This window comes from Rhinolophus sinicus, linkage group LG16, assembly GCF_036562045.2.
Source record: "Rhinolophus sinicus isolate RSC01 linkage group LG16, ASM3656204v1, whole genome shotgun sequence".
Classification (NCBI taxonomy): domain Eukaryota; kingdom Metazoa; phylum Chordata; class Mammalia; order Chiroptera; family Rhinolophidae; genus Rhinolophus; species Rhinolophus sinicus.
The window spans coordinates 16,963,834-16,977,248 of NC_133765.1; positions in this window are offsets into that span (position 1 = coordinate 16,963,834).

A 13,415-nucleotide genomic window follows, 5' to 3' on the forward strand; every position below is an offset into this window, starting at 1 on the left:
GATCCTTAATGACTCATTTTACCTCCCTCTCATCCCTTCCCCCCATCCAAACAATCACAAACTCCTGTAAATTCTATTTCTTTAATATTTCTGAAATCATCACTACTCAAAACATGGTCTCCAGACCAGCAGCATCTCAGGTCCCTCTTCAGACCTAGTGATTCAGGATCTGCATTTTAACAAGATCCAGGTGGTTCGTATACATATTAAACTTTGAAAAACACTGTTTTAAATGTATCCATTTTATTCCCACTGCCATTCACCTTGACTTTTCTGCCTTCAGTGTTGCCCACCTCCAATGGCTTCTCCTTATACCCAGGTAGTCTTTCCATAACAAAATTGACCATGTCACTCCCCTTCTTAAATCAAGTCAATGGCTCCCCACTGCACTCAGACTGAGGTCTATGCTGACCATCCCTCCACCCCAACTCCTTTTACTCTGCCTTCCATGTTCCATACTAATCTCCCTCCACCCTTCCAGCATTTGTGGACTTTTTAAAGCCACCGCACTATCATGGCATGATGCACCTGACCACTAATTTTCTCCGGAGAACTTCTCTTGCCTGACTCCATGGGCACTAAGCAACCTTATAATTAGAGTTTAGCTTTGCTTGTGGTTTTCTGACAGGGAAAGTGCACTGACCAGAGGACAGCACTATTCAGGTCCTCTGGCGATTACTATTCGTTCTAAGATGGGCTTTAGTTATACATCAGTCTCTACTGAGTCAGATCAGCATGATACAGGCCCAGAGGGAAAGGTTATCTAGCCTCAGTGACAATAACAAACTTTTGGAAGCACGAAGCTGCGAACTAGGCTCACCGAAATAAAACTAAACTACTATCAAAGCATAAGACCCTAGTCAGATGGCTAGCTGGCCACCTGAATGTCTTCCTTATTGTCTCTCTAGAGTGGTAACAATTCACAGATTTTAGAAAACAATGGCCATCTGTTATTTTTGTCTGCACAGCATCAACTCCTCCTTCTGGTAGCACAACCAAATTTTCTGTTGGTGAACTGTCTCTTCTGTCTCTTCTGCACTCTCGTGAGTAAGCATGTGACCCAGGGCTCCCCAATCAGAGTCACAGATATTAGTTCAAAGGATGGGTGTGTGACCTGATCCAAGACAATGACACTCAGCCTTTTAAGAAACAATTGGGAAGGGGGTGCTCCCTTTCTGCTGGGATGCTGAGGCAGTGAGTATGTGTCTGGAGTCAAACATGCTACAAAGTGAGAAATGCTCTCTGAGAATGTAGGTGAGAAGGAAAAGCAGAATCCAGATTTGGGGACAATTTTCTAATGACATAGTTTGAGGCTGTACTCAGCTGAGCCTGGACTTTACAGGTTCATGAGTCAATGTATTCTCTTTTTTTACTGAAGTCAATTTGAGTTAGATTCTTATCACTTGAAACCACAGAGTTTCTGACTAATACACTACCCAATTAACTCCCTTTTCTGGAAAAATTGCTCAGAATTGTACAATACATCACCAAGATATGAATCAGAAACTCATGAATGATGAAATGAGAAAAGAACTGACAATGAGCCTTGCAACTAGCTAAAGATAGAGAGGTAACTGAATAAAAACACAACTCAGTATAGCCTGTTTGATGCTGATAAGTTGAAATAATTGTTGCTATGGTAACAAATAAAATGCAAAAGAAAAAAATTGAAAGAGGAATTTTTAAAATAGAAGAGCTTTTAACCTCAGAATAATGCAATGAAAACCAAAGAGGGAGAAAGAAGGTAGAAAAAGCAAGGCACTAGGTCTTGTTTTACATAAATAAAGCTAAAAGTTACTTTAAAAAAATAGTATAATTTTATATATTTTTTCAGTGTAAAAAGCTTTTTTGTGGCATAAAAATCTTTATGTCTACTTTATAAATTATTATAGGAGATGAAGGGGAAAATCTAATTTATACAGCAAAAATCAAGAGTTCTGTTCCAAGAAGTGTACTAGACACTTTCTTCACATTGTAAATGGAAAAGAAATGGCAAAGAATCACAAAAACAGTATCAGAAGACCAGAAAATTTGATGATGGAAAGTGATACTAGGTGTAACAAATAAGGCAAATGTAAATAAAGAAGAAAGTATGAGTAACAAAATTTCTATATGAAAATCTCAGATCAGCTCAAAGAGCAAACTCTGAACATATACTGTTGTTAAAAAAAGATGTACCAAAATATATATATTGTGTAAAAAAGCATTGTGAAATCAAATGCACCAAATAACACAGCAACACAAAACAGGAAACAAAAATCTTTAGAAATACAGTTAGTTTCAATAGTAACAGTGATAGTAAAATATATTACACACCACTACCAGACAGAGATATAAAGTAAAAAAAATGAAGATGAGTTAAACAACAGAATTAGTAAGGCATAAGAATACATGCTGAATTCTATCTACACCTACATAAAATACAAAAAAGTATCCTACATTGGACCACAAAAAGTTTTAGTAAATTCAAATAAGCAAAATATTGTTCGGGTCAAATCCGCTGATCACAGTACAATTTGACAAATAATCACACAAACTTAAATATCAAAATCTCCAACCAGTGGGAAATTAACAAACATTCTACTTAATAATGTTTCAGTCAGGGAGGAAACATGAACACAGTAAAATACTCTAGAAAATCTTGAAAATAAGATGACTACTACTGAAAGCTTGGAAGGCAATTTCTTTAATATTAGGTTGAAGGATGGGCTGGCTGCTGACACCATTGTGTCATTACTCTGACCCAAACAGAGCAACGGTTTCTCATCTCCTTTTCTGGGTTCCTCTTATCTGTTCATTCCTTAAATTTCAGTGTCCTCCACTTGCCAGTTAGAAACTTTCAACTGTGGGTCCAGAAAACATTGAATCAAACAGGACCTGGATTAGGATAAGGTGAATGAGACACCTAGGGTGTGACATTTAAGGAAATACTCTCAGGGTCATGCAACTGCAGTATTAACATCTGAGAACAAGTATCTCCTTAAGTATTGCATACTAGGTGCCTCAATTGCCTAACCTTAGTCCTGGCCCTGCCAAACCAAATTGGTATAACCAGTGAGGAGCCATACTTCCTCACCTAATATATACTGAGGTGAGGAGCCATGTATTAGATGAGGAGCCATACTTCCTCACCTAATGTATACTGAGCCACAGGTAAGGCTCTTGCTCCTCTTCTCTGCCCTTTTCTAGGCTCTGCCCTATTCTGGGCATCATCCTCAGACAAGTAGAGAGATGGCTGCAGCAGTTCCAGACCACACAAGGTGCCACACTATTCAAAGGCAGAAAAGGATTGCCTCTTTGGGAGTCTCCTTCTTAGGAGTGAAAAACTTTTCAGAAGTCACCCAGCAATCTCCCTCTCATGCCTCATTGGCAGACGGGGTCACATGCCAACCCCATCTAGTCATCATTGAGAAGAATGAGACTACCATAAGTATCTTAGGCCAATCAAGGTTTACCCCTGGAACCTCGGAGAGGATGACCCTCGCCTAGTCACATCAGGGAAGGGTGGGCCCAGATCAAATCAGGTCTCCAGCATCCAGGAAGCAAGACAGAATGGATGGGCAACCAACAGGGCCGTCCTACACTTCTCACATGACACACTCATCCCATGGGAGCTCATTGTCTTCACCATCCAGGTGCCCAAGTCTTCTCTCTAGCCCAAATCTCATGCATCAGCTTTATACTCAAGTATAAACCCCTCATTACAAATCTCCACTGAACTACTCACCTGCCCGTTATTTGCTTCCTCTCTTACTCAGGAGCCCCTCCATCTTCCCAGGTCCCCAAGCCAAAAAGTAAACATCTTCCTCAACCTCACTCTTTACCAACCCCGACATCAAGTTTATGCCCAGATCCTGCTCACTGAATTGCATATTTTAAAAATAAACTTTATTTTTTCGATTTGCAGAGAAATTGCAAAGATAGTACAGAGAGTTCCCAATACCCGACACTAGGTTTATTATTATTATTATTATTTTAAAGATTTTATTGGGGAAGGGGAACAGGACTTTATTGGGGAACAGTGTGTACTTCCAGGACTTTTTCCAAGTCAAGTTGTCCTTTGAATCTTAGTTGTAGAGGGCGCAGCTCAGCTCCAGGTCTAGTTGCCATTGTTAGTTGCAAGGGGCACAGCCCACCATCCCTTGCGGGGAATTGAGGAGTCAAACCAGCAACCTTGTGTTTCAGAGCCCACTGGCCCATATGGGAATCGAACCGGCAGCCTTCGGAGTTAGGAGCACGGAGATCCAACCACCTGAGCCACCGGGCCGACCCCTAGGTTTATTATTAACATCTTACATTAGTATGGTACATTTGGTACAATTAATGAACCAGAATTAATATCTTGTTATTAACTAAAATCATACCTTATTCAGATTTCCTTAGTTTTTACCTAAGGTCTCTTTTCAGTTTCAGGATCTTACATTACATGTACTCATCCCTAGGCTCCTCCTGGTTGTGACAGTTTCTCAGACTTCCTATGTTTTTGATGACCCTGACAATGTTGAAGAGTTCTGGATAAGTATTTTGTAGACTGCCCCTCAGTTGGGATTTGTCTAATGATTTTCTCATAATACGTCTGGATCTGTGGATTTGGGGGAGGAAGACCACAGAGTTAAAGTGCTATTTTTATCACACAATAGCAAGGCTGCATACTGTCAATGTGACAACACTGTTGATGTTGATCTTGATCACCTGGCTGAGTTCGTGTTTGTCAGATTTCTCCCCCATAAAGTTACTCTTTTTTGCCTGTTTCCATACTGTACTCTTTGGAAGGAAGTTACTGTGTGCTGCTCATTCTTATGGAGTGGGGAGTTATGATGCTCCACCTTCTTGAGGGTGGTGTATCTTACAGAAATTGTTTGGAATTTTTCCGCATGGGAGATCCATCTCTAATCTTGTTCGATTTTTATAATTTATCTTGAAGTAACATCAAACTTAAAAGTTGCAAGAATAGTATACAAATCATACATATATCCCATATATATACATATATATATGCATATGATATATGTATTAGGTTGGTGCAAAAGTAATTGTGGTTTTTGCAATTATTTTAACCTTTAAACCGCAATTACTTTTGCACCAACCTCAAATATATATATATATATATATATATATATATATATATATATATATATAGAGAGAGAGAGAGAGAGAGAGAGAGAGAGAGAGAGAGAGAATTTTATATATATATATATATATATATATATGATCATTATAATTTTTTTGAACCATTTGAGGGAAAGTTAAAGAGTTGATGTCCCATTATCCCTAAATACCCCTGTATTTCCCAAAACAAGAAGTCTCCTACATACCCACATTACAATCATTGGAATCAGGAACTCAACACCAGTACAACACTGCCATCCAATCCACAGACTCCATTCAAATTTCACCAACTGCTGTACAACGTCTCTTTTACTTTTTCTGGTCCAGGATTCAATCCAGGATCATGAGTTGCATTTAGTTGTTGTGCCTTTTTAGTCTTTTTCAGTCTGCAACACTTCCTTGGTCTTTTTCCCCATCTTTCACGACCATGTGTTTTTTGTTTTGTTTGTGTCTTTTGTGAACTGTTTTAAATTTTTTTCATTTTTAAAATTACACAGTAACATTGAACTTTTATATGTATAGTTCTATGAGTTTTAACATGAATATATATATGTGTGTGTGTGTGTTAAATAAACACATATATAAAATTGTACAACACTTCCATCACCCACAATGTACTATCTCTTTTTTTTAATTAATTTATTTTTATTAGTTTCAGGTGAACAAAGCAACATAATAGACATTTAAACCCCTCATAAAGTGATAACCCACCCCCCAGGCTACTATCCCTCTGACATCTTATACAGCTGCTACAATACCATCAACTATTTTCCCTATGTTGTACTCCACATCCCGTGACTACTGTATATATACCTATATATTTAGTTATAGTTGACATTCGATATTACACTTCAGTTTGTGCTGTCTTTTTATAGCCACACTCCCTCATCTCTAATCCCTGCCAACCCAATGATCGATTTTTCCATTGTTATAGTTTTGTCTTTTTAAGAATGTCATGTAAATGGAATCATAAAGTATATAATCTTTTCCAACTGGCTTATTTCATTCAGCATAATGCCTCCAAGGGTCATCTAGGTTGTTGCATGTATCAATAGTTTGTTAATTTTGATTGCTGACAAGTATTTCATTCCATTGCCTGGATGTACCACAGTTTGTTTATCTGTTCACCAGTGGAAATACACTATTTTTCTCAGTTTTGGGTGTTTAGGAATAGAGCTGCTGTAATCATTTGTGTTTAGGTTTTTGTGTGAATGAATATAAGTTATCGTTTTTCTACAGTAAATACTCAGTAGTGGGATTGCTGAGCTATATGGTAAGTGTATATTTAAACATAAAAAACTGCCAACCTGTTTTCCAGAGTGACTACATTATACATTCCCACCAGCAGTATGTGAGATTTCCAGTTACTTCACATCCTTATCAGCACATGTATTATCAATATATTTTTGAATTCTGACTATTCTAATTGGTGTATCTACTATGTTTTCTTCTAAAATTTCTATAGTTTTACATTTTACATTTAGATCTATGATCCATTTTGAGTTAAGCATAACATGTGAGGATTAGATTGAGGTTCTTTTTTGTTTTTTTTGCCCTTGGAGTACCAATAGTTCCAACAGCATTTGGTGAAAAGATTATCCTTTCTCCACTAAATTGCCTTTGCAGCTTTGTCTAAAATCAATTGGAAAGAGGTGACATCAGGGAGGAGAGAAGAATAAGAAGTGCTAGGAGTCCAGCTATCACTAGAAACAACAATTGAACTGTCAGGAACTGACTGAAGCAAATATTTTGGAACTAGTAGAACACTTGCAGCAACAAAGGGAGGGCTTGATTAAGAAGACGGTCAATTTCAGTTTTCATGTGGTAGCAGCTGCCATTCCTATCCCCTATCCTGGTGGCAGGCAGCTGTAGGGACTGATACTGCTTTTTGGACTCAGGGTGAGCAACAAGGACCTTGTCCTCCCAAAATTAAGGTGGTGAGTTCTGATTGCTAATTGCTGCTTTTGATAACTGACAGGCACAGAGGTAGGCCATTGTTTCTACCCCCATAGGCTGAAGCAGCTTTCCAGCCATAAGAAGATTTAATTCTTTATTTAGGATCTATTTATTAGACCTTATTTATTTTTCCCCTCTTGGGATCCAAATTTGAGGAAATTTCATCAGGTCGCTAGCTGATCTTAGAAACAATAGAAGAGAAACTTCAGTGAACACAGACAAGGAATACACATTTTTGTAAAAATAGTTTGGAAAGTCACAAAAGTATGACTTCAGTTATTAACAAGCAAAAACCAACAATCACTAGAGGGGGAGAATTAGATTTTTGGAGCTACCATAACACAATACTTAGAATTTCTAGTTCTGAATAAAAAATTATAAAACATACAAAGAAACAGGAAAATGGCCCATTCACAGCGAATAAAATGGACAGAAACCATCACCAAGGAAGCCCAGACATTGAAATTATAACTCAAAGATATTAAATAAACTGCCTTAAATATGTTCAGTGAACTAAAGGAAACCATGAGAAAGAAATAAAGGAAATCAGAAAAATGGTCTCTGAACAAAATGGTAATATCAATAAAGATATAGAAATTATAAAAAGGAATCAAACAGTGATTCTGGAACTGAAAAGTTTAATGATTTAAGAACAGATTTGAGCAGGCAGCAGAAAGGATCAGTGAACATGAAAATATTTGAAAGTATCTAGTCTGAAGAGCAGAAAGAAAAAAGAATGAAAAAATATAAACACGCCTAGAGACTTGTAGGATACGATCAAGCATACCAACATGTACATCCTAGAAATCTAAGGAGAAGAAAGGGAGAAAGGGGCAGTAAAGATATTTGAGGAATAATAGTTGAAAATTTCCAAAATCTGTTGAAAGACATGAATATACACATCCAAGAAGGTCGATGAATTCCAAGCAGGATAAACTAAAAAAGATCCACCCTGAGGCACATTATGTTCCAATTGTGGAAACTCAAAGATTAAAAAAAAATTTTTTCTGGGGCCGGCCCGGTGGCTCAGGCAGTTAGAGCTCCGTGCTCCTAACTCTGAAGGCTGCCGGTTCAATTCCCACATGGGCCAGTGGGACCATTCAACCACAGGGTTGCCAGTTCAATTCCTCGAGTCCTGCAAGGGATGGTGGGCTCCGCCCCTGCAGCTAGGATTGAACACGGCACCTTGAGCTGAGCTGCCTCTGGGATGGCTCAGTTGGTTGGAGAGAGGGCTCTCCACCATAAGGTTGCTAGTTCAATTCCTCGTGTCCCGCAAGGGATGGTGGGCATCGCCCCCTGCAACTAAGATTGAACATGGCACCTTGAACTGAGCTGCCACTGAGCTCCTGGATGGCTCAGTTGGTTGGAGCGCATCCTCTCAACCACAAGGTTGCCGGTTTGACTCCCGCAAGGGATGGTGAGCTGCGCCCCCAGCAACTAGCAACAGCAACTGGACCTGGAGCTGAGCTGTGCCCTCCACAACTAAGATTGAAAGGACAACAACTTGACTTGGAAAAAAGTCCTGGAAGTGCACACTGTTCCCCAATAAAGTCCTGTTCCCCTTCCCCCAATAAAATCTTTAAAAAAAAAAAAAAGAAAAGATGTCTCCTGGCCCTAGTACACCCAGGACTCCTAAATGCACCTGCCACCTGCCCCCACCCCATGTCCAGTTCCAGGCTCCAGGATTCCCTTTCTGGCAGTGGGCCACTCTGACCCCTGCAGCCCCCTGGTCCCCGGTTTCCCCCTCTGTTCTCCAACAGCAGCCAAAGGGAATTCTGAAAAGCATCGATCTAGCCAGTGTCAGGGCGAGACCCATCCAGCAACTTCCAGGTGCACTCAGAATATCACAGGTCACTAGGCCTCCCTCTGTGGCCACCTGGTCATTGTCCTCAAGCTCAGGATCCCCACCCCATCTCCAGGTCTCTCTGGGCCTGCCTTCCTCTAATCAGAAGGTGTGGCCAACTAGGCAGGCCACCTGGCCTCCGTCCACCTGCTTGGTCCTCCTGGCACATCCCGCTCACTCCTGGGTACACTGCCCTGCCAGCAGCAGAGCTCCATGGAGAAGGGGCCTCTGTTTGCCAGTTCCCCACCCCAAAGTTCAGACCAGAGGGCTAGCAAACATTTGTAAAGGAATGCACCACTTTGGTATCTTGAAATAACGTTAAAGCTCTTTTTTTAAAATTTAAATTCTGATTTTAAAAGTAAAACATACTCATAAAAATTTGGAAAATGCAAAAACTAAAATAGAAATCCAACCACCCTGAGGTAATTATGATTCCAATTTTCTATGTGTGTGTAGAATATATGCATTTCTTTGTATATTTGTACATGTATGTACATAATTAGACACGTTTTCATATTTTGCTTTTGTTATTTAACATCATTTATTTTAAGTTTTTCCCCTGATTTTTACATTTTTCTAATTATTTATATTTCCTAATTTTTCTATTTAAGCTCCTTAAAATTCTTTAGGAATAGCATTTTTAAATGCTGAGTAAGATTCCATCCTAGGAACAACTCCAGCTGGTGGAGAGCTAGGCTGTGTTCCATTTTTGGCTGCTGTGGCATTTCTGGAGTTACTACTTTTGTTATTCATTGTCCATGCCTTTTGTTATGCACAGTGACCAGATGTCCTGGTCGTTGCCTGTTGTCCCAGGTCAATCATTAAGGGTCTGACAGCCCTTGCTCATTCTCAAAGGTTTACCCTTGGGACAATAGATTACATGAACCCTCCTTAAGAAGGTTCGGTGGTACCTGGAGCTGATGAGATAGGGGGAGGAGGGCGGAGTTGGCTCCTGGGTTCTGTTGAGGGCAACTGGGTGAAGGATGGCGATACCAATCCCTGAGATGAGGTGGAACTTGGTGGGAGGGTGGTGAGTTTTGGACACACAGTGTCAGAAGTGTCTACATGGGACATTGTCTGGGAGGTAGCTGGAGATGCAGCCTTTGCCCACCACAGGTCACTCGGCATGGGGTGAGGCGCTGGCGATCCCCATTCTCACTTACCTGGGGTCACTCAGAAACTTGGTGGAAGAATCAAGCCATCCAAGCATTCCATCAACACTCAGCTGAGCTCTAGTTCAGGAGGGTACCCATTTTCGAACTTTGAACCTCTGTCTTGGTCCATAGCTCCGGGGCCCATCAGTGGGGCATCAGTAATGGGCCCTCTCCTCACTGACAGAGAAAAGACTTGGGGCCTAGAGAAAGGAGCTATTTCTCAAGGTCAAGATTGGGTTTATGGAATGCATCCTAGCACTCAGATTGAAAAGTATAACCACCGATTCACATCTAATTCAATCCTCATGGTAACCATAGGAAGGGGATGCCATACTCTCCATTTGCAGATGAGAAAACAGAGGCTCAGAGAGGTGAAGTTCCCTTGCCCAAGGTTGCAGGGGTTGGCAGAGGCTGGTTTTGACCAGGTCTTTGCTTTCTGCTTCTCTGCCTGCCATACCTCTTGCTTCTAGAGGCAAGTCCCCCTCCTGTGCACCTTTGTTGACACAGAACCACCTGGTGAATGATAGCCTTCATTCAGTAGATGTGACAGATGCATGATGGCAGCATCTCAGGGACAGGCCCTGAGCTGAAGATACAAAGATGAAAAGAACATGGCCCTTGACCAAAGGAGGTACAATGTAATGGCAGAACTACAAAGCAGCTTGTCTCTATTGTTCAGATGAGAAAAATGAGGCCCCAGGAGGGGAGTGACCTACCTAAGCCCACATGGTCATTTAGGGGCAAGAACAGAACAATCGTCCGACTCTGACCCGTTCCTTAAAAAAGTGTCACCCAATGGTCAATACCCACCTAAGTTACTTGCTTTCTAGGGTGACCAAGGAAATGCCAAGTGCAATCTCAAGGAGATGGAATTTTACATTCATTACATTGACAAAAATTAAAAAGTCTGATGGCAGCAAATGCTGCTGAGGATGGAGAACAGCAGACACTCTCTGCACTGCCATCCCCAAGGCACAAGCCCTTCGCATGACTCCGCCAGCTGGGCGAAGACGCAGGTAGCCTCCTGGCGGTGCACCTGAGTTACAGGTGCCCACACCTGGCACAGTGCTCTACTGCTGCTGTCTTGAAATTCCTAGTAATGTATCAAGGGGTCCATGTTTTGGTTTGCACGGGGCGCTGGAAATTCCAGAGCCATCTTTCCCAGCAGTTTCACTCCTTGGTATATGCCCAAGAAACCTGTATATATGGAGCACTGAGAGCCCTGTTGAGAATGTTCATGGCAGTTCTGTTTCTACAAAAAGCCAGAAACCCACACAGCACACATGGATGAATCTGAGAAACAGAACGCTGAGGGATGAAAACATGAAGTAGAATACATACAACAAACAATCAAGTCTTTTCATTTTCCTTCTTTTTATATCTTTTCATAAAAAGACAAGCAAAAAGGAATAATGGTGTGTAAGGAGATATACACATGTGGTAAATCTATAAAGAAATCATCTTTAAAGGTGACAGACAAGGTGAGCTCTCAAAGGGGCACCCAGAGGTTCGACACTGTTGACCAGATGCTGTTTGAGGTTGGTTGGTGGGTCTGTGATTATTATGCTTCACATCAGATCTCTGACATTGATTCTCAATGTATTTATATCAAATACTTCATATTTAAAAAATGGAAGAACCCGCTTATGTGTGCCACACTGTCGGGATCAGGCATGGAGAGATGGATGGCACGCAGCACAGCTCAGCAGCCTGTGTCTGCCACCGTGGCTGAGCCAGGAGGCTGAGGAGAGGCTGCTGTGAAAGGGGAATGTTCTCCCGCTGAGGCCCAGCCCTCCTGGGCTTTAGCGGCGGCTGCTGAGAACCAGCTTCATGAAGTAAGGTTTTAATTCTCGAACATGATGATGCAAGCAGATGATAAATGCACCAAATTGCAGCTCGTTTTTGCCAATGAAACACACTCATAAGTTTTGACTCTAAAATGTATAACTCTTATATTTAACCTGTTTCATCTTCAGCGACTTTACATTGTTTTAATTTCTCTGGGCAAGAAGTGCCTTTCATTTCAAGAGGTTGCTTTTTTTTGGCATTTTTTTAAAATTGAATTTCTAAACACTTACCTTGGTTATTTTGTTCCATACTGCAAATCAAACTGTTTTCCTCTTCTCTGTTTTCCAAGTTTTATCATGTTGTCATATTGCTTTTATAATTTAAGAAAGGAGGTGAAGGGGGGTGGGAGGGTGAAGTGGTGAAGGAGGAGGAAGAAAAGGTGGTCTCCCCTGCCGTAACCAGAATGACTGACGGAGACAGTGGTCTGAGAAAGCCTGCCTGGGGTGGGCCATGGAGCCCCCAGAGCCCCCTACACTGTGCCTAGAGCTGGCACCTACCCCGTGCTGTCTCCTGGGGTTGAAGCAAACCTCAAAGCTGCTCTGCGGAGGCTATGCCCACTCCTTGGCCTTGGGTGTCCAGATGTCCAGGACTCGACTCCCTAGCCCAATCCCAAGATGAAGTGTGGCTTCACGTGTGGGCCCAGCTGAGGCTCCGTCATTAACTGGTTCAGAATCTGCCTCTGCCCCAGACCAGCCTGATGAGGTGGCAGAGGGCTGTGTAGGCCCAAAAGAGGCAGCTGGTTGGGGAGCCTGGGACCCTCTGAGGGAAACTCTGGGGATAAACTAGTCATCAGCTTTCCTAGCCCGGCTTCCTGTCTCTGTTTCCCCAGCCCTGGCTGCTTCCCCAGGTTGAAGCCCCCATCTGGTGGGCATAAGACCCAGTCCCCACAGCCCCAGCTCCCACCCCTCCCCCAGGCAGACCATGTGTCCTTAGATGTCTGTGCCAGACTTGACCTCTGGGTGCAGGTTTGTCCTATTGCTGGCAGGGTGCTTGGCTGATGTCCCTTCCCTCCCCCCTCCGCCTGCCGTCACAATGGCCTGGTCTGGAAGGGGCCACTCAGCTCCTGCCTGCGCCGGGTCCCTCAGGCCTCCCCTTAACCCCACCCAGTGGCCTCAGAGAGAATGCTCTCCCTGGCTCCAAGCTGCCTCCCTGGTAGTGGTGGGGGGAGTGCAGAGCCACCATCTGGCTTTAGAGATGAGATTCAGACACGTGAGGCAACTCATTAAGGAACAATCAAGACAGCATATACTTAAGACTGAGGATCTGCTGGGCAGATTCAGCAGGAACTTCAGAGGCAGAGAGGGCAGGGGAGGGGAAGGCAGATGTGTGAGTAGGTGGGGCAGGGGGGGCAGGGCCTGGTTGGGAAGCCCCAGTTCCCTCAACCCCCAGTGACAGGATGGAGAGAGATCAAGCTGTCTCCCTTCCTCTGGAGGGTGGGAGACCACGGCCCCAGACTGCCTAGAGCAGGAGGGGGCACTGAAAGCTCTCAGGGGTGATTTTGGAAG